Source organism: Natrix helvetica (assembly GCF_964273705.1).
Source record: "Natrix helvetica genome assembly, chromosome: 4".
In the NCBI taxonomy this organism is placed as follows: Eukaryota; Metazoa; Chordata; class Lepidosauria; order Squamata; family Natricidae; genus Natrix; species Natrix helvetica.
The window spans coordinates 128262702-128285022 of NC_138550.1; positions in this window are offsets into that span (position 1 = coordinate 128262702).

Below are 22321 nucleotides of genomic sequence, written 5' to 3' on the forward strand. Positions count from 1 at the left end.
GACTGCTGCAGTGCCAAAAAAAAAACAGTTTAAGAAGAGGCTGCTTCAACAATCTCTTCCCTGGGCAGAGGAAATTCTACAAAGGAAAAAATAAATGAGTCAGGCAGTCAGGTATAAGACAAAAAAAGATAGGAGAAATACATTTTCAAAGACAGAAAGAATTCCTAACTTAATTTAGTAAATAACATCTTAGCCCCAGTCAACAAGTAAGGTTCACTCTCTTGAATTTTCATTCCTGACTCAATAATAGTATGGGAAATATCATGTTACTTCTGAAATCCTGATTAAATTATAGCAGAAACATTGTAATGAAAGCTGGTCGTAGAGGCTTTTGGATAGCAAGTCTCCAGCAACTCTGCTGAAAAAACCCAAGAACAGGAAAAATAGAAAGTTTATCTAATTTATTAGTTTATATCCTATTCTTTGAAGGGATGAGGTGGCTCAGTGGCTAAGATGCTGAGCTTGTCAATCATAAAGGTTGGCAGTTTGGTGGTTCAAATCCATAGTGCCATATAATGGAGTGAGTGCCCATTAATTTCCCAGCTTCTGCCAACCTAGCAGTTTGAAAGCATGTAAAAATGCAAGTAGAAAAATAGGGACCACTTTGGTGGGAAGGTAAAAACTTTTCGTGTGCCTTCTGCGTTTAGTCATGCTGGCCACATGACCACAGAGACATCTTTGGACAGCCCTGGCTCTTCAGCTTTGAAATAGAGATTAGCCCTCTAGAGTCAGGAATGACTAGCACATATGTGCAAGGGGAACTTTACCTTTGCCTTATTCTATTCTTTAATTTAATTTTTTTTACAATTCAAGGCTGGTCCCAAATCATCAAGCCAGTATCCATGTCTAAAGAAGAAATTGAATTCAAAATCACTCTTTTTCCTGTCAAACATCTTCACCATCACCCCCAAATTGGATCTATGTGCACAGGGAACATGTATAATAATGTTCAATTGTCATTGTTCCTTTATTTCTCTGTTTTTTCATTGTGGGCTTTGAAGTATCTTAAAGCAATTTCCACGCTAAGCTGATATGATTTCTATAAAGAGTCTTTAATCTTTTTCTTCCCTAGCTTAAATAAACTGGCACAGAACTTTTTTAAAAAAAAAACATCTATCCTCTACCTTTGATATTTATTATTAACAAAATTTGTACGCCATCCTACTCACATGACTTTGGGCAATGTACAAAAATTATAGGCATAACCATATAACGTACCTTCAACATCTCACAACCACCAATAAAGAAATCCTTTCAAAAATTATACGCAATGAAACCGGTGCCGATATAATGTCTACTATATCAGTTAATAATCTAATATTAACCAGTGCTTGAGGCCTTAAATTGAACCAGATTGTACAGGATAAATGATTGAAGGCAATACATTTTGGGGTTTACGTGCAAAATCACATTTAAAACTTTTATCCTCTACATTTAATGGTGAATTTGACAATAGCTTGCACAGAATCTACAGGGTCTTTACCAATATTTAAAATCCCAATTATGAAAGCATTATTAAACAAAGAAGTAAAATGTTATTCAAAAGGGCATCATTATGAATATCCAATTGCAGGAACAGAATGGAGGCTATCAATAAATATCTTACAACAATTGGTTGGAAAGTCATCTGAAATAAAAGTTTTTTTATTGATTTAATTGTGACAGTTCTTGAAAAATCATGCAGCAGCTGAATCATAAAGCAATTATCCAGATCATTTAGCAGGTTAATTTTATCAAAAATATATTTAATATGATCATCTAAAAAACATGAATCTAATTTTTGTAGTCATGTATAAAAATGGGAAAAATTGATGGTTTGTCAAATGTATATTTCTCAGAGTCCTTTATTGTAAGACTCATATTACAGTACTTTGTTGACAAAGTTTCAGACTGGAATCTCAATTCACAGGTTCTTCTTCTCACTGAAAATAAGCTTTTTTAATTTATTTAAGTAATGATTTGATGACACAAATTGATTTCCATTTCAGGTGACCTGAAAATATTACATGAATGCAACTTAGAATATGTCACAATCCATCAAAAGTTCCTTATGTTGATTTTCACACTTCTCATGCCTTACCTATCTTTTTTCTTTAAAGCATAGTTTTTCAGTGTGGAAAATATGCTTTAAAAGCATTCAATAAAATTGCTAAATTTCAATAGATGTCTAATTTTTAATATCCTTGAAATTTTGCTACATATGCTTTATTACACTTAAGACTTTTATACAGTCAAATATTATTATAAGATTGTAAATAATTTATTCCAGTAAATAAATATGTAACACTTCCCATGAGGAAGAACTCTTTACCTGAAACAATATACAATTGAGCAAAGAGTCCAAAGTTTTATTAAAAACTCCAACTATAACAATCCAATATCCCTTCAGACTATGAACAAAATGTATGGATCATATAATCTTTATCCAGGCCATAATATTTGATTACGGCAACACTCCTGATAAAAATCTTAAAAAGTGAAAAATATCTTTCTGAACATGTTTTGAGATTCATTAATCAAGGTTGCTAATTGTTCAGTGTATTTTTGAATTACCGCTAATATATATTTGGTCCATCAAAAATGTGTCTTATGTGAAAACATATTAGATTCTTGAAAAATAATAACTTTCAGCTTTAAAGTTTCCAGTTTAGTAAAAGTGCTTCCATTTGAAAAGATATTACAAGTTTTAGATTAAATTTACATTATGAACTGTGCATGGGAAAATGCTCAATATTTCTATGGGTCAAGAATAGGAAAAAAGAGAAAAGAACATTTAAAAATTTTCAATTAGACAAAAAGTTTCATTCCTTTAGCTTCACTGCTCTTCTGCATCTGACAGTCTCAATACTTCAAAATATCAGATTTTTCCTCTTGACATATGCTTGCCTCCTCCTTAATCTATGCTCCTTTTTATATTTTATTCAAACCCCAGGACTTTTCATTGAAATTTAGTGCAACTGCTTATTTTCCATGCACTAGTGTTTCCTCTGCAACCCAATTTCTTCAACTTGGACTATTTGACCTCCATTTCCCAGAATTTTAATTCAGCTGATGGCCCTACTAATTGGAAGTGCTTATGTTTGACATCTTGCCATTTTGCAAACAAAACACCTGAATTTTTCTCCCCTATGTCTTTGCCTCTTTTTATCTGATATGTCTTCAAGATGTTCCTTAGGGCATTGTATTTTTAAAGTACCAGGCAAATTGGCAATTAGTGCAGTTGTTGCTCTAATTTGCTTTGCTTGAAAATCCATTGGAGATTTCTAACAATTTTGTGCTATTTCCATTATGTACAAACATGCCACACACAAAAAGCATATGTGGAAACAAATAGGAGCTCTTAAACAGCGGGTGTTGGGTGTTTTAATTAGCTTCCAAATCTGGGAGGAAGATGCTGTCTCTAACTCAGCTGCTTCCAAAAAGAGCAGGCAGTCATTTCAACAAAGAATTCCATAAAGCATAGTAAATGTAATATATATCACTTAATAAGTAAAGCAGCTTCTTTTTGAAACACCCACTGATACTTCTTCATGAAAATAACATCATAAGAGGAAATATTAAAAGTTTTCACCTGTTTTGAAACTTTCTGATTTTGGCTATGTGTTTATCTAAAGCATATGGCTGCTGGGATTCTCTCCTTTTCACAGAAAGCATGTTCAATTCCTCATTAGAAGTGTTGAAAGAAATGTCCTTCTGGGTTCGGCTCCAAGTGGGGAAAAAGACACTGGAGACATGGAGGCTGCTTGGAAAGATGGTTTTAATGGTGGATAGGACCACATGGCCTGAGTCCTGAACAGAAAAGATGATCACATGCTTCAATGTTGGGGAGAAGAAGAGAAGGGCAGGGAAGGGGCTTGCTAGGCTTTTTATAACCTGTTCAGTCCCACCTCTCTGCTTCCTGTTCCTGTGTAAGAAATGTATTCTGATTGGTTGTCAGACTCACATGGGCCCATGCAGGGGCAACTCTCTAGGCTGAGTCCAGGTTTGGTTGAATTCTCAGAGTTCTCAGATGCCATGTGGTCAGTTGAGTAAAAGCTTATATTATCATGCCTTCATTCCCATCCCCCTGGAGCTGAAGGGGAGAACTCTTTGTTATGTAAAGGGACTGGCTTGGCCTTCTTAATGGCCCATTGACAAAGTGGGGATGGGCAGGAAGCTACAGGGAGCTATTCTCAATTTAAAACATGTTTCTTCCTTTTCACATCCAGGGAAATATAATATTCTGCCTTTTCAATATTTCCTAGGATATTTCATTTTTCTGGGTGATAACTTCCTACAATCCCTCCTTTAAAAAAAACATGTGAGTGGAACGCACATGTTTTTGACAAAAGATAAAAAAATTGGTCAGATCAGGGAGGCTTAATTTTTCTGATGGAAAGGCATTGAGAGACAGCAGAAGGATCCCTTCAGTGGCTCCCAGAGAGTTTTCAACCATGAAGGTCTAGCAACCAGGGCACAATTGCTGGAAAGAAATTTACAATATCCAATTTACCATGCCAATTATTTTCAGATGTTTGATATCGCTTTCTGTGAGCTTCCAGACAGGTTACAAGCAAGCAGAAGTCCCAAAACTCTTCACAGCCATGCCTTTCCTTTAAGTTACAGGCTGCCCATTTCAAAGGGATGATTCTTGAACCTGCCCTAACTCTTATTTTAGTGAGGCCAAATTGAGTTTAGCTAGAGTGCAATACAAGCTATTTATTTTTTTAGAATTACACACAATGAGCCCAGGGACTCCTATCAGAGCCCACCAGTGCAACATGTCCTGCTTTACTGGGCAACTGGGCAGCATCTTTTTTTTTGAGTCACAGTCGCTGGGTGATAACATCCTACAGAAGAATGGTGGATTATGAGTTAGGAGTATGTATCAGTATCAAATATAACTCACTATCCTTAAAAAATGATAGAAACTTAATTTGGAAACTACTCATGAACTATTATTCTGCATGTAACCTTCCACATCCAGAGATTTAAAGGGAAGGTTTTCAAGTACTAAATTTTGTCTTATTAGCCATAAGGTTGAAGATGGACGGCTGCAAGTTGATTAGAAAGCTTTGTTAAGCCTTAAAATTAAAAAAAAAAATCTTAAGCTTTATTATCTTTTGGCTCTGCTCATCTTTAACCAGCATTACCCACCTAGAATATGATTTCTGAGAAAGGTATTTTTTAGAGAAACAGCTAAAATATTGGTACTTCTCCACTTTTTCCTCAGAGAATCCCCGTTTGCCATGAAACTATTTCAACATGTAAACAAGTAAATGGCATCCACCATTTTTTATTTCATAATCCCCAGAGCAGACACATTGTTTTTGATATGCTACTTAACATATTCTTTCAAATAATAAAACAAATGACAATGGCAGACATAATTTTATGTATGTATGTATGCATGCATGCATGCATGCATGCATGCATGTATGTATATTTATATGTATATAAAATCTTGGTCACATTTCTTCAGTCTGTTCCTTGACTTTCCTTATTACAGCTTGCAGATCACTTGTACTTTCATCAGCAGAATAATCTCATCAGCAGAGTGCAGGTTACTGATGATTCTTTTTTCCAGTTTAAAACCACATTCATCTTCCAATCCAGTTTTCCCCAATATATATTCCACGTGTAGGTTGCATAAATAAAGAGAGATACAGCTCTTTTCTGACTACTTTGCCAACCCTGACATGAACTGAAGGCTTTTTTTTTTTTATAATCAATGAAGCACATTTTAACTTTCTCAATTATTCAGTGTGCAACAGCAATATTCATATGGGTTCCTCAGTTAAAGCTTCAACATCTGGCATTTTCTTTTCTACGTATGGCTGTAATTTGAATTGGATGGTGCTAGCTATTATTTTGATATTATGTGAAATTAGGGATATTATATGGATAATATCCAAATTGTAAAATTATAAGGATAGTTTAAATGTATATGGAGATTTTCAGTCATTCAGGTTATGGTTGCCCCAAAGGTGCTTTTTCAAGAGGCAAATGGAATTTCTTGTTTTTTCTTTGAAGACATTTCACTTCTCATCTGAGAAGCTTCTTCAGCTCAGACTGGGTGGTTTGAAAGGGGGGAGAAAGAGGCCATCTATATCAAAATTGAAGAGCCGTCTCTCAACATAGGGGGAGGGATACAACATCATCTATCTCCTTTTAATAATAGTCATTTGCACTACTCAGATAAATCTGAGGGCATAGATAGATCTCCAAGTGGCTTCAATGACTCTCTAAAAGAATGCAAATGGCCAGCTGTCTGCAAAGAATATAAATCCTTCCATTCCCCACCATCCAGTCAGAGCTGAAGAAGCTTCTTGGATGGGAAGCGAAATGTCTTTAAAGAAAAATAAGAAAGTCCAGTTGCCTATTGAAAAAGCATCTTTGGGTATAAGGATAGTTTGCACACTCTGTTAAGTCTCCTTTCCTTGGTATTGGTACAATATGTACATTTCTTGACTACTGGGTCATAGCCAGTGTTGGGTTCCAGATCCTGTTCCAACCGGTATGGTTGGAACAGGCCAGTCGGCGCCCAAATGGATGTGTGCATGCATCTTAGCACGTCTGCGAGCCTCTGCGATGCTCCAGCTGCTCAGCAGAGCGTTACGCAGGCACTGTACACACCATGCGCATGCACAGAAGCGCCAAAGACTTAAAAGACCAGTAAGGAGCTTGGGTGGGCCCTCCGGAGCACCGTACCGGAATGGTATCCAATGCTTCGGGCAGGCTCCGGTACGCCTGTACCGGGGCATACCGCCTGCAACCCACCACTGATCGTAGCTCAGATTTACTAAAATAGTTTTGTTATACAGCTTTTTCTGAGTCTCCTTCTGTTACTGTTCTTCTGTTACTGTCAGTCCTCCCAAGTACTTTTTTGTAAAGCTACATTAATAGATTCTTGCTGGTCTGAAGCCGTGGTGGGTTCCATTTTTTTTACTACTGGTTTGCGTGCATGCGCAACACTTTTGTGCATGCACAGATGTATCCAACAGGGTGAGTGGAGTCTCCTGATGTTGCCACTACTGGTTTGCTCAATTTGGGCCGAACCGGGAGCAACCCACCTCTGGTCTGAAGCAGAGGTGGGTTGCTCACAGTTCGGCCCGGATCGGATGAATCAGTAGTAGCAGCTGCAAGAGGCTCCGCCCATCCACCCAGATGCTTCTGTGCATGCGCAGAAGTGTTGTGCACACACGTGAACACAAGCAAACCGGTAGCGTCAGGATTTGCACCCCCCCGCTGGTCTGAAAGTACAAAAACTACTTTTAACCACATGAACAATTAGAGCTAAACCTTCCTAAGTGTATTCCTCTGACCATTAATCAATTGGGGGCTACCAACTCTCTTGTTATATTGTTTTCTAAACATTATTTCTTTTCTCCCATCTCCCAAGGTCACCCAAAGATTCCATTACAGTTGCTTATTATATTTCTGTAATATTCAATCAATTCCTATAGCCTTCTGATTTGGTAATAACTGGAATGCTGTGTAGTTCATCTTTTAGTACTGGAGGTTCTTGTGATTAAAGAACATCTTCAAGGTACCTTGGATGTTGACATCTGTACTGTACAAAATTTCAGTACATTCCTTTGTTTTATCGTCTTGGAATCAGTTACCATCTGTCTATTGATTTCCTTTGGCATACCAATTTGGAACTCAGTGAATTTTTGGAAGACTTTCCTTGTTTTTCCAAGTATGTTTTCAATTTTGTTATCTTTAGAGATATTGTAATTCTCATTATAATCTTTTCTAACAGCTCTTTGAAATTGTTAATACTGTTACTGAAACCTTGACTTTCTTGGCTTTGATTTATTTTCTCTTCTTGGCAATTTCCTGTTTGTTCTAACAACCAATTTGTTGCTTTTTTTCACAGTCACTTTTCACATTCATCCTTAATAATTTATTTGATTACATTCCATACTTCCTGATGTTTCTATCATTGAGGTTTGGGACTTCAAACTGATTCCTGATGTTCTTCTTGAAAATGATGAGTATATGTTCATTTTATGGAAATTGGCTTTCTTTTTATGCTTCAGTTTAATATTAGCACCAACTTTATCTTCTTCGGTTTCAGTGGTTGGAAAATAAACTTGAATAATTTTCATATTAAAGGATTAGCCACAAAATCTAATTGATTTCATTTGATGATTGATTATATTGTAGCGAGTCCAGTTCTTGTTATAACCTTCCTATGTGAAAGCAATGCTGCTCCTTCTTTGATCTTCATGTCTTTAGTGTCCACTTCTAGTCCAATTCATTGACACCTAAGATGTTAATGTAGTTGATTCATGTCATCTTTCACTGTGTGAAGTTTTGTGTGTGTGTTCATGCTTCCTATGTTCCATGTTCCTACTTTAGTTCTATCTTTGCAGATTTGGATTTCCTTTTCCTAACTTGAATGTCAGCAACTAGACATCATGAAGAGTTTTATCTAGACTTTATTTATCATACACCCCATCAGTATTCCAAAAGATTCTCTACTCTTCCTCAGTTTTGTGTTAAATGCCTTGAAACCCAAGAGGCGCATTACATGGTACTATACCGTCAATCATTTTATAGTTTTTATCCGTGTGGTTTTCTTGGTAAAATTCATCATTTGTTGCTGTTGCAAAAAACTGGACTTCAAAGGAAGATGACATGCTCTAAAATGAGCTGATATCACAGCTACTCTAAATGAGCTGATATCACAGCTACTCCACATGTGATTGATGAAATGGGTTCTCGGAAAATATCAAATATGAATCTTCACTCTTGCCAGCAAAATAGTTTAAGTTACTCTGCTTACTTTTTCTGTACTGTTTTCACAGCATAAGCTTATTCGTCATGGTATTCTTTTTACATAACCCAAAGTGCAGTTTCCCCAGGCAATTAAGGAGATTTTCTTCAAATATGCTTATATATGAAGTTTAAAGTGTATCAAGATAAGAAAGACATCGCCTAGTAATGTGCTTAGCCTTACCAGTTGCACATTAATTGACACTTTTGAACAAAATGTTGTTTGAAATTATTCTGTTTAAAATTGTGGTGGTAATGTCATTTAACATCTTTATCAAATGATCAGGAGCAGTTATTCTTAGAAGATGGCAAGAAGGTCAAAATCAGCAACTACACAATTGACACCCAACTTTATATGTCCATTTTCTCAGATCCAGGTAAGACAGTAGTTCACCCCAGGCATTTACATCAATATGTGGAGGCTAGGAAACACATACAGTGGAATACATTTACAGACCTCTGCTCTCTAAAGTCCAACATTCAGATGGAGAGTAGAAAAATAGTCATATGTGTATTTTCTTGGAATGTAAGTATATCATCTCTCAATTTTGTAATACATCTGGGAAACTAACAAAGAACAGCTGTGGATCATGTCCAGAGGTGTATTTGTGTTCAGTGAATTTTCTGGACCAGTTTCCATATTATATTCTCCCAAATAACTGAAAAGTGCAAATAGGAATTTTAAATCAATACCTGGTAATAGTAATAGATTAAATGAGTCATTATATGGAAAATCAATCAAGTGGAACTATAAGTACTATGCGAGTGTATATAATTTGCATATTTAAAATCTTTTTTTTTCAAAAATTACAACAGTGTAGCTATAAAGAACAGCAGATTTCTCTCCCAAACTCATTTAATACTAGTCACGTGGCAGACAAACTACCATGAGCTTTGGATCAGGTTATTGGAATCATTTTTACAGCGTCTTGTTCTTCTCATACAAAACATCATTTTGAAAACCCTTCTCTATATTTCATTTCCACTGAGAAATGAAAACTAGTTAGTTAGAGTTGAGCTAGGTTCAGCTCTTAGAAATTATTGCTCAAACCTAATCCACTTCTCTCTCTTGCTGCCCCTGGCTGTTTCTGAAGCCAATTTCAAAAATTTCTGTCAAAATTGCTATGAATCAGAGTGGTGCTCCATTGAGTAATTTCAGCCACTGCAAGATTGGTTACTTTCCCTTCCCATCCGTGCAGGGATGGCAAATCTTAGTGATCAGCTTTTATGTAGGACTGATGCAGTGGTGGGTTCCGGATCCCATTGCAACCGATACGGCTGCAATGGGGCCTGGTGTCCTCCACATGAACGCATGCAGCTCACGCATGCATCGTATCTTCCAGCGACGCGTGCACAGAAGCGCTGAAGGCATTAAAGGTAAGGACCTCGGCTGGCCAGGTGGGCCCTCTGGAGCACCATACTGGAATGGTACCCAGTGCTCCTGGCAGGCTCCGGTACGCCTGTACCGGGGCGTACCACCTGCAACCCACCACTGGACTGATGTCTGACTTTTCAAGATGCTGAGCTTGTTGATCAGAAAGGTCTGGTGGTGGTTCATGTCCCTAGTGTCTCATAATGGAGTAATGGAGTGAGCTCCCATTACTTGTCCCACTTCTGCAGTTCGAAAGCAGTTCGAAAGCACGTAAAAATGCAAGTAAAAAAATAGGGACTACTTTGGTGTTCTGTTGTGTTCTGTTGTGGCCCAGCAAGATCCAGTTGAGCTGCTGATGGACTTGGATAGCGAGGAACCATATGAGTCTGCCCTGGACGATGTGGAGGACCCTGTGCAGGGTTCAAACTCAGAGCAGGGACCAGAGAGGCTGGTTAGCCACCAGGAGGCACCTGAGGCATGGAGCAGTGTGGAGGATCAAAGGCAGTTTGTCCCTGATGCTAGATTGAGAAGGGCTGAGAAACGGAAGCAGCAACTCCGTAGGCATACTCACAGAAGATGATTAAGCACGGGTGGTTGTGGATTGGCCCCTCCCAAGAGAGATTATAGGTGAGGCATTGGGAGGGGACATTTGTAGGAAACAACCATTTGAATTAGTAGTTAAGAAAATCTATCTGTGTATTCTAGCTGTGACTGTTCGTTTGGACTATCTGTGCGGCTTCATTTGACTTATCTGGGTTGCTACAGAGTTAATCTATTGAACATGAGTTGTCTGGGCCCTCAGCCAAAGGATTCGTTATCTCAGTAATTAAATAGTGGCAACCAGCCAAGCTTGTGTTCTGATTTATTCACAGGAGTGGAGGGGGGTCAGAACAGTGTTCCATGCACCTTCGGCATTTAGTCATGCCAGCCACATGACCACAGAGACGTCTTTAGACAGCACTGGCTCTTCAGCTTTGAAACAGGGATGAGCATTGCCCCCTAGAGTCGGGAATGACTAGCACATATGTGCTAGGGGAACCTTTATCTTTACCTTTTTACCTACATTATATTTTTTGATACTAATAAGATCCTTTCTTCTTCCGTTTTTTTCCAACACAGACTCGCATACACAGGTATCATAACCATCACTGCTTTTCTGTTAGAAAGAAATGGAAATGGTGCACACTGAGAAATGTAATGTTTATATGGATTGTAAGGTTCGTGGGTGCACAATATTATTTGTTTGTTTGCTTGCTTGCTTGCTTGCTTGCTTGCTTGCTTGCTTGCTTGCTTGCTTGCTTGCTTGCTTGTTCAATAGGCACCCATCTCAATTCCACTGACTCTAGGTAGCAGACAATAGCACAATAACTAAAACACAAAAGCAGTTATAAATTACACATATAAGTAGCTAAATTATCATAATTACATAAAAATTAACAGTTTGGAAGTTAAGGTGCAGCAACCGGACTTGTTTTCTGTTGGTTTGAGAAGTTTTGCTGCCGATCCAAGCTGCTTCTTCATGAACAAGATGGAATTAATTTACATACACTAAGAAAAATATTCTGCACAGTACCAAGAGGAAACTCTGAAACATATACTCGGGTTGTATGGAAAAAAAGATGAATCTTCTGTGAACTTAGAACTAAAGGAAACTAACCTTTTCAGATGTATAGCATCAATGGGGCAGGTTTCCATAGGAACTGCAGCAAAGAAAGAAATGTTAATGGATATCTACATGCCACTCTGCACTTAATAAAACATTAAAAAAAACTTGGTAACCAGATACACAATTCAGTCACTAGATTCAAGAGAGCAAATCCAGGTGAGTTTTCTATTTTTACAGTAGGTAGAACTCTTGTTGGAACAAACAACCTGTTCTTCGCTTGTCCACAGTCTTGAACTATATTTTACCAATTACATTACATTTTATTTGATTTATGAATACAAGATGTTTCTAGCCTGCTATGGAAAAAATATATATTTCTATGGTCATGCTAAACAATCCTGTAGAAACGACCTGGAAAAAAAATCAAACACCTGTTGTTGTTTTTTTTAAAAAGGAATATGAATACAATTCAGTAATCTGTAATTACATTTAAAGTCAAATCTCAGTAAGGTAACAAATGAAAAATTATTTCATAACCTCAACTTGTTTTATTTCTTTTATTGACAAGTGTTGCCACAAGCAACATAACAGTAAAGAATGAAAGAAAAAAATCCAAATTAATAGTATCATTAACTAATAATAATTACATCCCGGGAAAATATCTGTTACACCATCAACATCTGCCTAATCCAGGGCCTTAAAAAGGACTCAATAGGTGGATAAAAATGCCAAATCCAGTTGGAACATCTGGCTGACTGTGCGATGAACTAATATAGTAGATTAATATTATATGATCAATCCACTGATCCTGCATTAATAAATCGGCTTCTGAAATTAGTGAAACAAATAAGCTACTTATAACGTGTATCAGTGAAATAAATGTTAAGAGAAATTTAATTCTTCTTCAATACATTTTGATGGATTCCAGCCATCTGTTCTCAAATAAACTTCCTTAGATCGTAGAATGAATATGAACCTTGGAGATATTGCAGGTTTGGTTTCAGATCACCATCTATAAAGCAACTATCACAATAAAACAAGTCTTCCTCTATGTATATGTATGTATATGGTTTTTAACTCTGACTGTACACCGCCCCGAGTCCCTTCGGGGAGAGGGAGCGGTTTATAAATCTAAATAAATAAATAAATAAATAAATTATATTTTTGTTTCCCAGTGCATATGAAAGTTATATTTGCACTATATTGTATCTATTAAGTGTAAAATACTATTTTGTTTTTTTTAATGTGCATGTTTAATTTAAAATAATGTATTGCTAAAATGCTAATAATCTTCTTATTAATAATAATAAAGTAATTTGAAACATTGCAAGAATTACCAAATGTGACAAAGAGACCCAAAGTGAGCAAATGTTAGAAAAATAGGGCCAATAGACTTGCACAATGTAGGTTGCCACAACTTTCAATTTGTAAAAAGGAAAAAAAAGGGGGGGGGAACCCCACAAAGGCAGTAAAATGAAATACTGTATAGCTTTACGCGCTTTTGCAGTGGCTTTCAAATCTGGAAATTTTCTTTTGATTTCTGTACTTTCTAATCAAACAGCAGACAGCATTTAGTCAGTACTGCTTAGGCTAGGCAGAAATTAAATTCATGTGACTTTTCCTTCTAAGATCTAGTTTATATTTAATGTGAGGTAATGCTAAAATGCTTACTAATATAAATATTTCTTATACTATCATATTTTAAAGCTGTTGTCATATCTACCAACGTTTTTGGATAGACAATTTATCTGCCACTGATCAGCAAATAAGGATTGCCAACAAACCTGGACAAAATGTTTAAATGTAAATTAATTAGATTTAAACATATAGGATATTTTTAAACGCTTTCCCTGTGATTACATAATGTATATATGTTATGAATAGTAAAGTGTGCAATATTACACATTTCATACCAAAATGGTGTCATGGACTGCATAACATTAGGAATACACACTCCCTTATCTGCAACTCGAGACCAGCAACTGATTGTACCGAATGCTTGAATGTATAGTTATGGACTATTGTCCTAATTGCCAATCTTAGATTACAATACTGTGGCATAAACTGTCATTGAAACGCTAACCCATTTTATTCCTGGGCTCTGACCTTTCAAAGGCTTTAGGCTGATTTCCTTTTAATAACACAGTTAACAGCAAATATGTGTTCAATGCCCATAAGATTTCTTTCAAAGTTCATTCTACTGTGTGATTGTACTGGGAAAAGGGCAGAATAACATCACTTCCAATGTTTTCTTCATCCTTTCTTCATCTGGAGTCTTGTTATTTCTGAGAATTTGCTTTGCCTCCCTTTTAATGTCTAAACCTGAGCATCAGTTATCAAACCTCCAGAATTCTAACTGACAAAAGTCACTGAGAATCGAAGGACGTCTTTCCCACACGATCAATTTTGACAATGAAAACTGAGGGCTTTTATGTTCTGTTCTTTAATAATGAAGTTCTCCCCAGCACCATTACCACCTCTATTTACCCCAAATTATAGGAAGACTTATATTTCAGAATAAATTTCCAGATGATGAAAAAGTTAAGACTTGTTTTTAAATAAACTGGATATTTAAATATGAAATATAGTAAGGTAATTAGTACAATCTATTACTGACAGCAAAGAGTGGGGTTTTTTTTCAAAGAGATCTCTAATGTTACCTTGCAGTATTTTTGGATCTAGAAAACCATCCATGATCTGCTATGAAATACATAGGCTGATAGCAATGTCAATTTATATACTGTATGTCTTCAGCCTTTGCCCCAAAGCTATATGGCAAACCCCTCTGTGCTCTCTATTTTTCTCTTTTGTTCCTCCCCCCCCCCCAGCCTGATACTAGGGGTGTTCAAAGCACTTAGCTATTCCACATTGTTTATTATGCTTTAGCTCTAATTCTAAGAATAAATTATTAATCAATTTGTATCTATTAACAAACAATTACTTCATCTTTCTAAATCCTTTTGTGGGAAAACAATATACTTCCCAGAAACTTCTCATTGTTTCCACTAGATAGAAATAGAAATAGCATTTATATACTGTCCCATAGTGCTTTACCAGAGGTGGGTTGTTCCTGGTTCGGTCCGCATCGGGCAAACTAGTAGTAGTGGCAACTGGAGGCTCCGCTCAACCACTCAGATGCTTCTGCACATGCGCAGAAGCGTCACATGTGCAAATGAACTGGTAGTAAAAAAACAGAAACCCACCACTGTGCTTGACAGCACTCTCTGGGTGGTTTACAAGTCATCATATTGCCCCCAACAATCTGGGTCCTCATTTTACTGACCTCAGAAGGAAGGGATGCTGAGTCAACCTTGAGTCCTATCAGGATTGAATTCCAAACTGTGGGCACAGTTTGCCTGCAATACTGCATTCTAACAACTGTGACACCAGGGCTCCACCAGATGCTCCATTTGCTCTTCTTGCAAGGAAACACAACAGTTATGTTAAAATAGATGAGGTAATTATTTTTCTGTCGCAGGTCAACTGATACAAGTTTCTTCTCTTTTTGGCCCCCAATCATCTTATAACCTTCCTGTTCAATGTCAACAATCCCAGCATAGTTTCAATTGAAATTAATATTCTTTCCTCTATAACCAATGTGTAATGTCACTTTTATGTGTTTGCTTTTACAAAATGAAGCATCTTCCCTGTCACTGCGTTAAATTGTTTGCTAGCTTGAACTGAATAATTACTGAAAGAGTTACTGCGCAGGTCATAAGTTCTTATCTGACAATGATTTATTGCGCATGCTCCACATGTTTATTACTTCACACATTCCAGAGACTTCTCTTCCCTTTTGATCTTTGTCCGTCTACCAGGAAACTGGGAGACAGAATTGCTTTTGCCAAAATGTAACAATTAGTTAGTTTTTGTTTTATTTCCATTTCTTATTTTTGTATTAAAGCTTGTTTTTTTATTAGAATATGTTTCTCCAGAATTTTATTTCTTTTCTTCGCACCTTAAAGATAATGCTGTTTGGAAAAGCCGCGGTCTAAGCCTCATCTAGTTCAGGGTAAAATCTTCCCCTGACATTCCCAACCCTTATAGAGAGAGATAAAGAAACCATATATCCAAGATTCAATGCTTTGGTGTCTGTCCTGAGTTGAGTCAGTCCAAGTGAGAATGGTTTTTAAAAAGTCCCCGTGACACAGGTCCATATCTGATTATTGTAATTCAGACAAGTAATAGCAAATTGAAGTAAAATGCTGCATGCTTTTAGGGCCAAGCTGATAAGGGTAGTTGATGAGTATCACCAAGTGTCATGGAGAGACAGACACTTATTTCCCATAGAAGTCTTTGATGAAGAAAATGCCATCATCATAATTAAAAAGAATTCATAGTTGGTGCTGATACAGCTTGCCAGTGTAAACATTTTCAGAGGCCCTTGCATTAAACTTTTCTCAACTTAGCCTAACATTGTTTTGTTTAATCAACCACACAGCTGTGATTTTATCTCCAGGACTCTAAAGTTGAATTAGGCTGGTTTGTATTTGAAAATCATGGCTTTTGAAACTTCAATGCACTTAATGTCAGGGTACAGAATAAGCTGTGAAAACTAGGTTAATTGAAAATAAGAGTAGATCTGCATTTTACCTCACTATTGGCAATATAATTAATAGCAGTAACCTTCTAATCAAATCTTCCATCCAGAAAATACACAAAACATACAGAACAACAATTGACCTGCAAACTATTGTATAATGATCAATAAGAATAATGCCACTAGCACAGCAGTAGCATCTGACAACATTTCTTTACAAAAACAGGGGAGCAACCAGCAGTGTGTACAGATTTTTGAAAAGATTTTAGTACTGAAAACTGACAAAGGAAAATGGTTTACAATAATAGCCTCTCACCCAAAAGGAGAGCAACTGAATGCTATACTTATTTTTGCACTACTGTGCCATGCTCCAAAGAAACAATGCAGTAGACAAAGCTTTTCTTCTCCTGGAAAAAAAACTGTATTTATGTAGAAGCAATATATTTTTTGAAAAAGAAATAATAATGTCAAACTGTATCTGACTACATTACTGCTGATTTAATCAGATTTAATTACTGATTTCTGTCATATTTTAACCATGTACATCTTGCATAGTAATGTGTAATTTAAGTGCAGTTTGTCCTGATGAAAAACATATTGATCAATCCTTTAAATAACATGAAATTTTCTTTGCACAGCTGTCCCCATTTCATCTTGCTTAAATAACTTCTAAAAACATTCCTGGCCTTCAAACTCAGCTTACTCTGCATAAAAACAAATGAGATGAATACCCAACCCTATGTTCACTTACTCAGGTTTCTGTGTAGTTTATATCCCCAAGAGTTAAATATCCAGATGGCTTACTTAAAGATGTGAAAGTCATCAGATGTGAGCGTACTCTCCTGTTTTAGGAAGCAAATTGCACTAAAATTGAGAAAGTTCATTTTAAGTAAGTGTTCCTTAAGAGATTCAGAGCCAGCTTGGACCTTGTTTCAATAATGAAAAGGATCAAAACATGTGAAATATGAATTAAGCTCTCACTTTATTTAAGCTCTCACCTTATTTGCATTTAGAATATGTGCAAAAGAGAAAAGAAACCCTTGCTTGTTGTAGTTGTATAGAAAAGTCATAGCTTGCATTACTATAATAGTAATCTGCCACCTAGTGGCATAGAGTGCAGAGCATCAAAGTATATGGCCTGATGGCAACCATGAACCTCTCCTGAGTATCAGTGGCGTAACATATATCAAGAATCACATTAGATCGCTCTATGATTGCCTTCTAGCTCATTGGTGCCACTCTCTCCTGCAACAAAACCCCAGTCAAATGATGGATTCTATGGGGTCCCAAAGGGAGCTTGGGTTCTGGTGGGAGATTTGGCTGAGGCCTTAGTCACCATGGGTGGGTGGGTAATGCTTTGGACTGCATTGTTCCTATGTGGCCTCTCTCCAGATGCCAATCCGGATTTACTGAGGGACTTTGGAAAATTTGAGTGTCAGAAGAGAAGATTCACTTAATGTTTCACTTAATAACTGTTGTAAGAAAAGTCATAAAATGGGGCAAAATTTACTTATCAACTGGTTCACATAAATGTTGGGCTCAATTGCAGTCACAAGTCAAGGACTACCTATATAAGATTTTCAAATTCAGATAGTATACTGAGTATTTCCCATACGTTACGTATCTGAACATACTGAAACCAGTCAGGTGGAGTGCATCATTGTACACTAGGACTCAGAATAATTGGACTTCATTCTATTATTAAATTTTTAAATCTAAATGAATTGTTATTTCTGCACTGAGCAAATTTTTAGTGCATTCTTCTTTATCAAAATAAAATTCAATAGTGAAATGAGAGGGGGTTTATTAGGTTGCATCACTTCAATATGGTGTGTTGTTGTGATAAAGACCCATTTCCTATTATCTTCATTTTTTGTTCTTTATAAATACTTGCATTCATATGGGGGGGGCGGGGGAGGCTACAATTCATGTTTTTCAGAGAGGGTACATTCCAAAGCGATTCCAAGTTGTTAAAGGCTTTTCCTGCATTTTATAGTTCCTGAATGATGTTGATTGCCCATTGTATTTGATTGGAACATTTCTCTTCCTGACCTAGGCAAAGAAGTTACAGGGCATAAAAGGAAATTGGTCACTCAGAACTGTTAAGCAAAGGAGGAGCAAAGAGTAAAGAGGAGTTTCAGCAGGTGTCAGCCCTGCAAGGTAGACCAGATCATTGGAAGACAAGAATTATATTCAGTTGTGGGATTCGAATAATTTAATAACTGGTTCTCTGCCCTAATGACCAGCTGGGTGGGCATGGCTCGTTGGTCATGTGACCATCTGGGCATGGCCAACTCAACATCACTCACGTTGATGGGCGCTTCGCCTTAGCTGTTACAATGTAATAAAGGTTAACCGGAGAGGCAGTTCTGTAAGCTGGGTAATAAAGATTAGGCTAAAAACTACACCAGAATGTTTTCTTCCTGCCTTCCTTACAGGATTAGCCCTGTAAAGTGGAAAAAAACAAAATGAGATTTCTTCCAACAACCAGTTCTCTGAACTGCTTAGAAAGTTAACAACTGGTTCTCCTGAATAAGTGCGAACTGGCTGAATCCCACCACTGATTATATTGATGTAGACTGCAGTAACAGAATCTTGCAGGTCTGATTGTGCTATCTCTCTTGTTCTTATGTTCTTCTAATATAATGAATCAGAGAGGAACCTGCTTCCAAATAGCAACTTGATTTGTAGAACTTATTTTCCTAGAATTTATGAGCCATGATGGTGCATTCAATATTGCAGGCTAATTCTGCTGACTGTCGGCTGCTAGCAATTTGTTCTATCTATCTATCATCTATCTATCTATCTATCTATCTATCTATCTATCTATCTATCTATCATCTATCTATCTATCTATCATCTCTCTATCTATCATCATCTATCTATCATCTATCTATCTATCTATCTATCTATCTATCTATCTATCTATCAACTATCTATCTATTTTCTGGTCTTCTGCATACATTTGATAAACACCACTTTGCATACAAAAAAATAGATCTACAGAGGATGCTATAGCCATCCCTCTTCACACTTCTCTGACTCATTAGGAACAGTTGGGGGGGGGGGCTATGTGAGGATGCTTTTTGTAGATTTTAGCTCTGCATTTAACACAATAATTCCATGTAGACTAGTGTCTAAATTTATGGATCTTGGACTTTTTATTTAATCTACCTTTGGATTATGGATTTCCTTTCTGGCCGTTCTCAGAGGGTCAGATTTGGTAATCATATCTCTTCAACCCTTATTTTTAACACTGGTGCACCACAGGGTTGTGTGTTGTGTCCCTTACTCTATACGCTTTATCTGCATGACTGCATTCCCACTCATGCCAGTAATACTATTACTAAATTTGCAGATGATACAACAGTGGTGGGACTCATCTCCGGGGGAGGGGGATGAGTCTGTCTATCAAGATGAGGTGGATCGTTGGTGGAAGGAGAAGCCACGTCGCGATGACACAACGTGCGGTCTCAACCAAGGAGCTTATAGTGGACTACGGAAGGAATAGATCAGACATCCAGCCCTTGGTTATCAATGGAGACCAAGTGTAGTAAGTGGCCAGTTTTAAGTTTTTGGGTGTTATCATAAAAGAGGACCTGATCTGGGATGCTCACATTGCAGCATTGGTCAAAATGGTCCAGCAGAGATTATACTACCTGAGACTTCTCAGGAAACAACTGAATGAAAAGCTGGTGGTGGCCTTCTACCACTGCACCATAGAGAGTATTTTAACTTACTGCATCTGTGTATGGTTTGCCAATTGCACAGTGGCAGGTAGGACAGTGCTCCAGAGGATTAATATCATTGCCCAGAGGATTATTGGTTGACCTCTTCCCTCTTTGGAAGAGGTTTATAGCTCCTGCTGCCTTAAGAAAGTTCAAAACTTTCTTAAAGATCCATCTCAACCTGGGCATCCTTTTTTTGAACTATTACCATCTGGCAGACCGTACATAACAATAAAAACAAGGACAAATAGGCTGAAAAACAGCTTCTATCCCAGAGCAGTAACTATATTGAATTCCACTGTATAGTGTAATATTAATGCATTATTAGGGGTTTTCAATTCAGTTGTACAAAGGGCAATGACAATAAAGTAAACTAACTAAATAAAGCACTGTGAAGCAGTATATAAGTGCTATTGCTAAAACTTAAGGAATATCTCAGCTCTCTGTAGCAAAGTATGATAATGGGGAAAACGTCTGCCTCCTCACAGTTGAAGTTCCTGAAAATGGAGGGAGCTGCTCTTGTCATCTGCAATGAGGGGTGGGATTGCAGTTTGTTTTCGTCCTTTAAATTTGCAAGAACACCTATACTGACAGTGCAGGATAACTGCACTCCTGAAAGCGAAACAAACATACAAGCCATTATAGTCTAAGACCAAATAGACATTTACACTAGGACAATGACACTATAATAATCAAAGATGAGCATCCTCATGGGATGATATTCAACTGAGGAAGAACACAGATCAAATATAAATCAAACGATGCTTATAATATGGCAGGACTAAAATTGATCAGTTAGATCAGATGCTAAGATGGTCAAAGATTAAAGGAAAGTTTAGGCTGCAAACAATGTATAAACCATTATTAAATGAAATCATGACAGAATCATGAAACAAGGCAACTTAGTATCCTTAGAACAATAATGTCAACATTAAAATTGATGTTCTGGAAATCAGTGAACAGAAATAATTTCTATTGGTTACTTTACATTGGAGAAGCCTTGTATCTTTTATTTCAAGAAGAAAAAGCAAATAAAATAGCGCAAAAATGAACACACACAGGACTTCACATGACAACATTTGAGGAAAATGGAGAAGTCAAGTGTTTCTAAAAAACATGTTTTGCTTTTTGAATATGCAAAAGGCTTACTTACATAGGCTAATACAAAATATGGATATCTTTTTAAAATGTGTTCCTGATATCTTTCCTAACAATAACGCCTTCTCCAGAGAGCTGGGTCTGAAGTAGGATAATTTGTGCCTCAAATGAGAAGTCTGGGTTGATTTGTTTGATGATCCATTAGTTTTCTTCATTGTCTGCGGTATTCTCAAGAGTCTTCTCCAACAACAAAATTCAAAAGCTTCAATACTCTTCTTATTCTATCTTCTTCAAACTCCAATTTTTTGCTTCCAAAGAGTATCATAAAGAGTATTATGACTTGCACAGTTCTGATCTTTGTAGCCCTAAGCATGCTGTGTGACATTTAAATATCTTTTCCAGGGCCTTCATGAGTGCTCTTATCAAGTGCTAATCTGAGGCATATTTCTTGACTGCTTATTCCTTTACTCTTTGATGGTTGATCCTAAAAGCCGGAAGCTATCGACCATTTTGATATCTTCATTGTCATGTCTAATTCTCATTGTTCTACCTGTGGTTATTAGTCTTCTTGTTTTAGTCCATTTTTAATGCACTCCTTGACTTTTATTACAAAAAGTCAGAAGCAACCAAATGACCGAACAATAGCAATAGCATTAAGTGCCATCAAGTTTTAGAGACAACATAAATAGACCTGCCTATCTGTCCCTAATTCAGTTCTTCAAGTCTCCCCACAAGGTACCTTTTGCCACCATAATCAAAACCACCTTCCTTGCTGTGGTCTTCAGATTACCCTGGAAAATGTCTATCTATCCAGTAGAGTACACATTCACTTGTGTTTAAATTCTTACTGTACAGATAAACTAACAGAAAATCTAATAACCACCCCAAAATTATATACCTCATTTTTATAACATTTTACTGTGGTTGAAAGAATCAGTTAGATGATATTTCTTCAATTTTCTGATACAGTCCTGACATTAACATTTTATCTTGTAACAATTTTATGTTCTACACTTTACAATTTTTACTTCAACATCACTTTGTAAAATTACTTATCAATGTTGAATGTGAATTTTTAAAGGATGGATACAGACACTATCCTAATGTGTTCTATCATTTGGAAAGAAATACCTTTTAATCTCTTTTAAGATTTGTCAATCACTGTTCTTTAAGCTGAAAGTATGTTATGAGAATCGTATGGATCACTGAGTCAC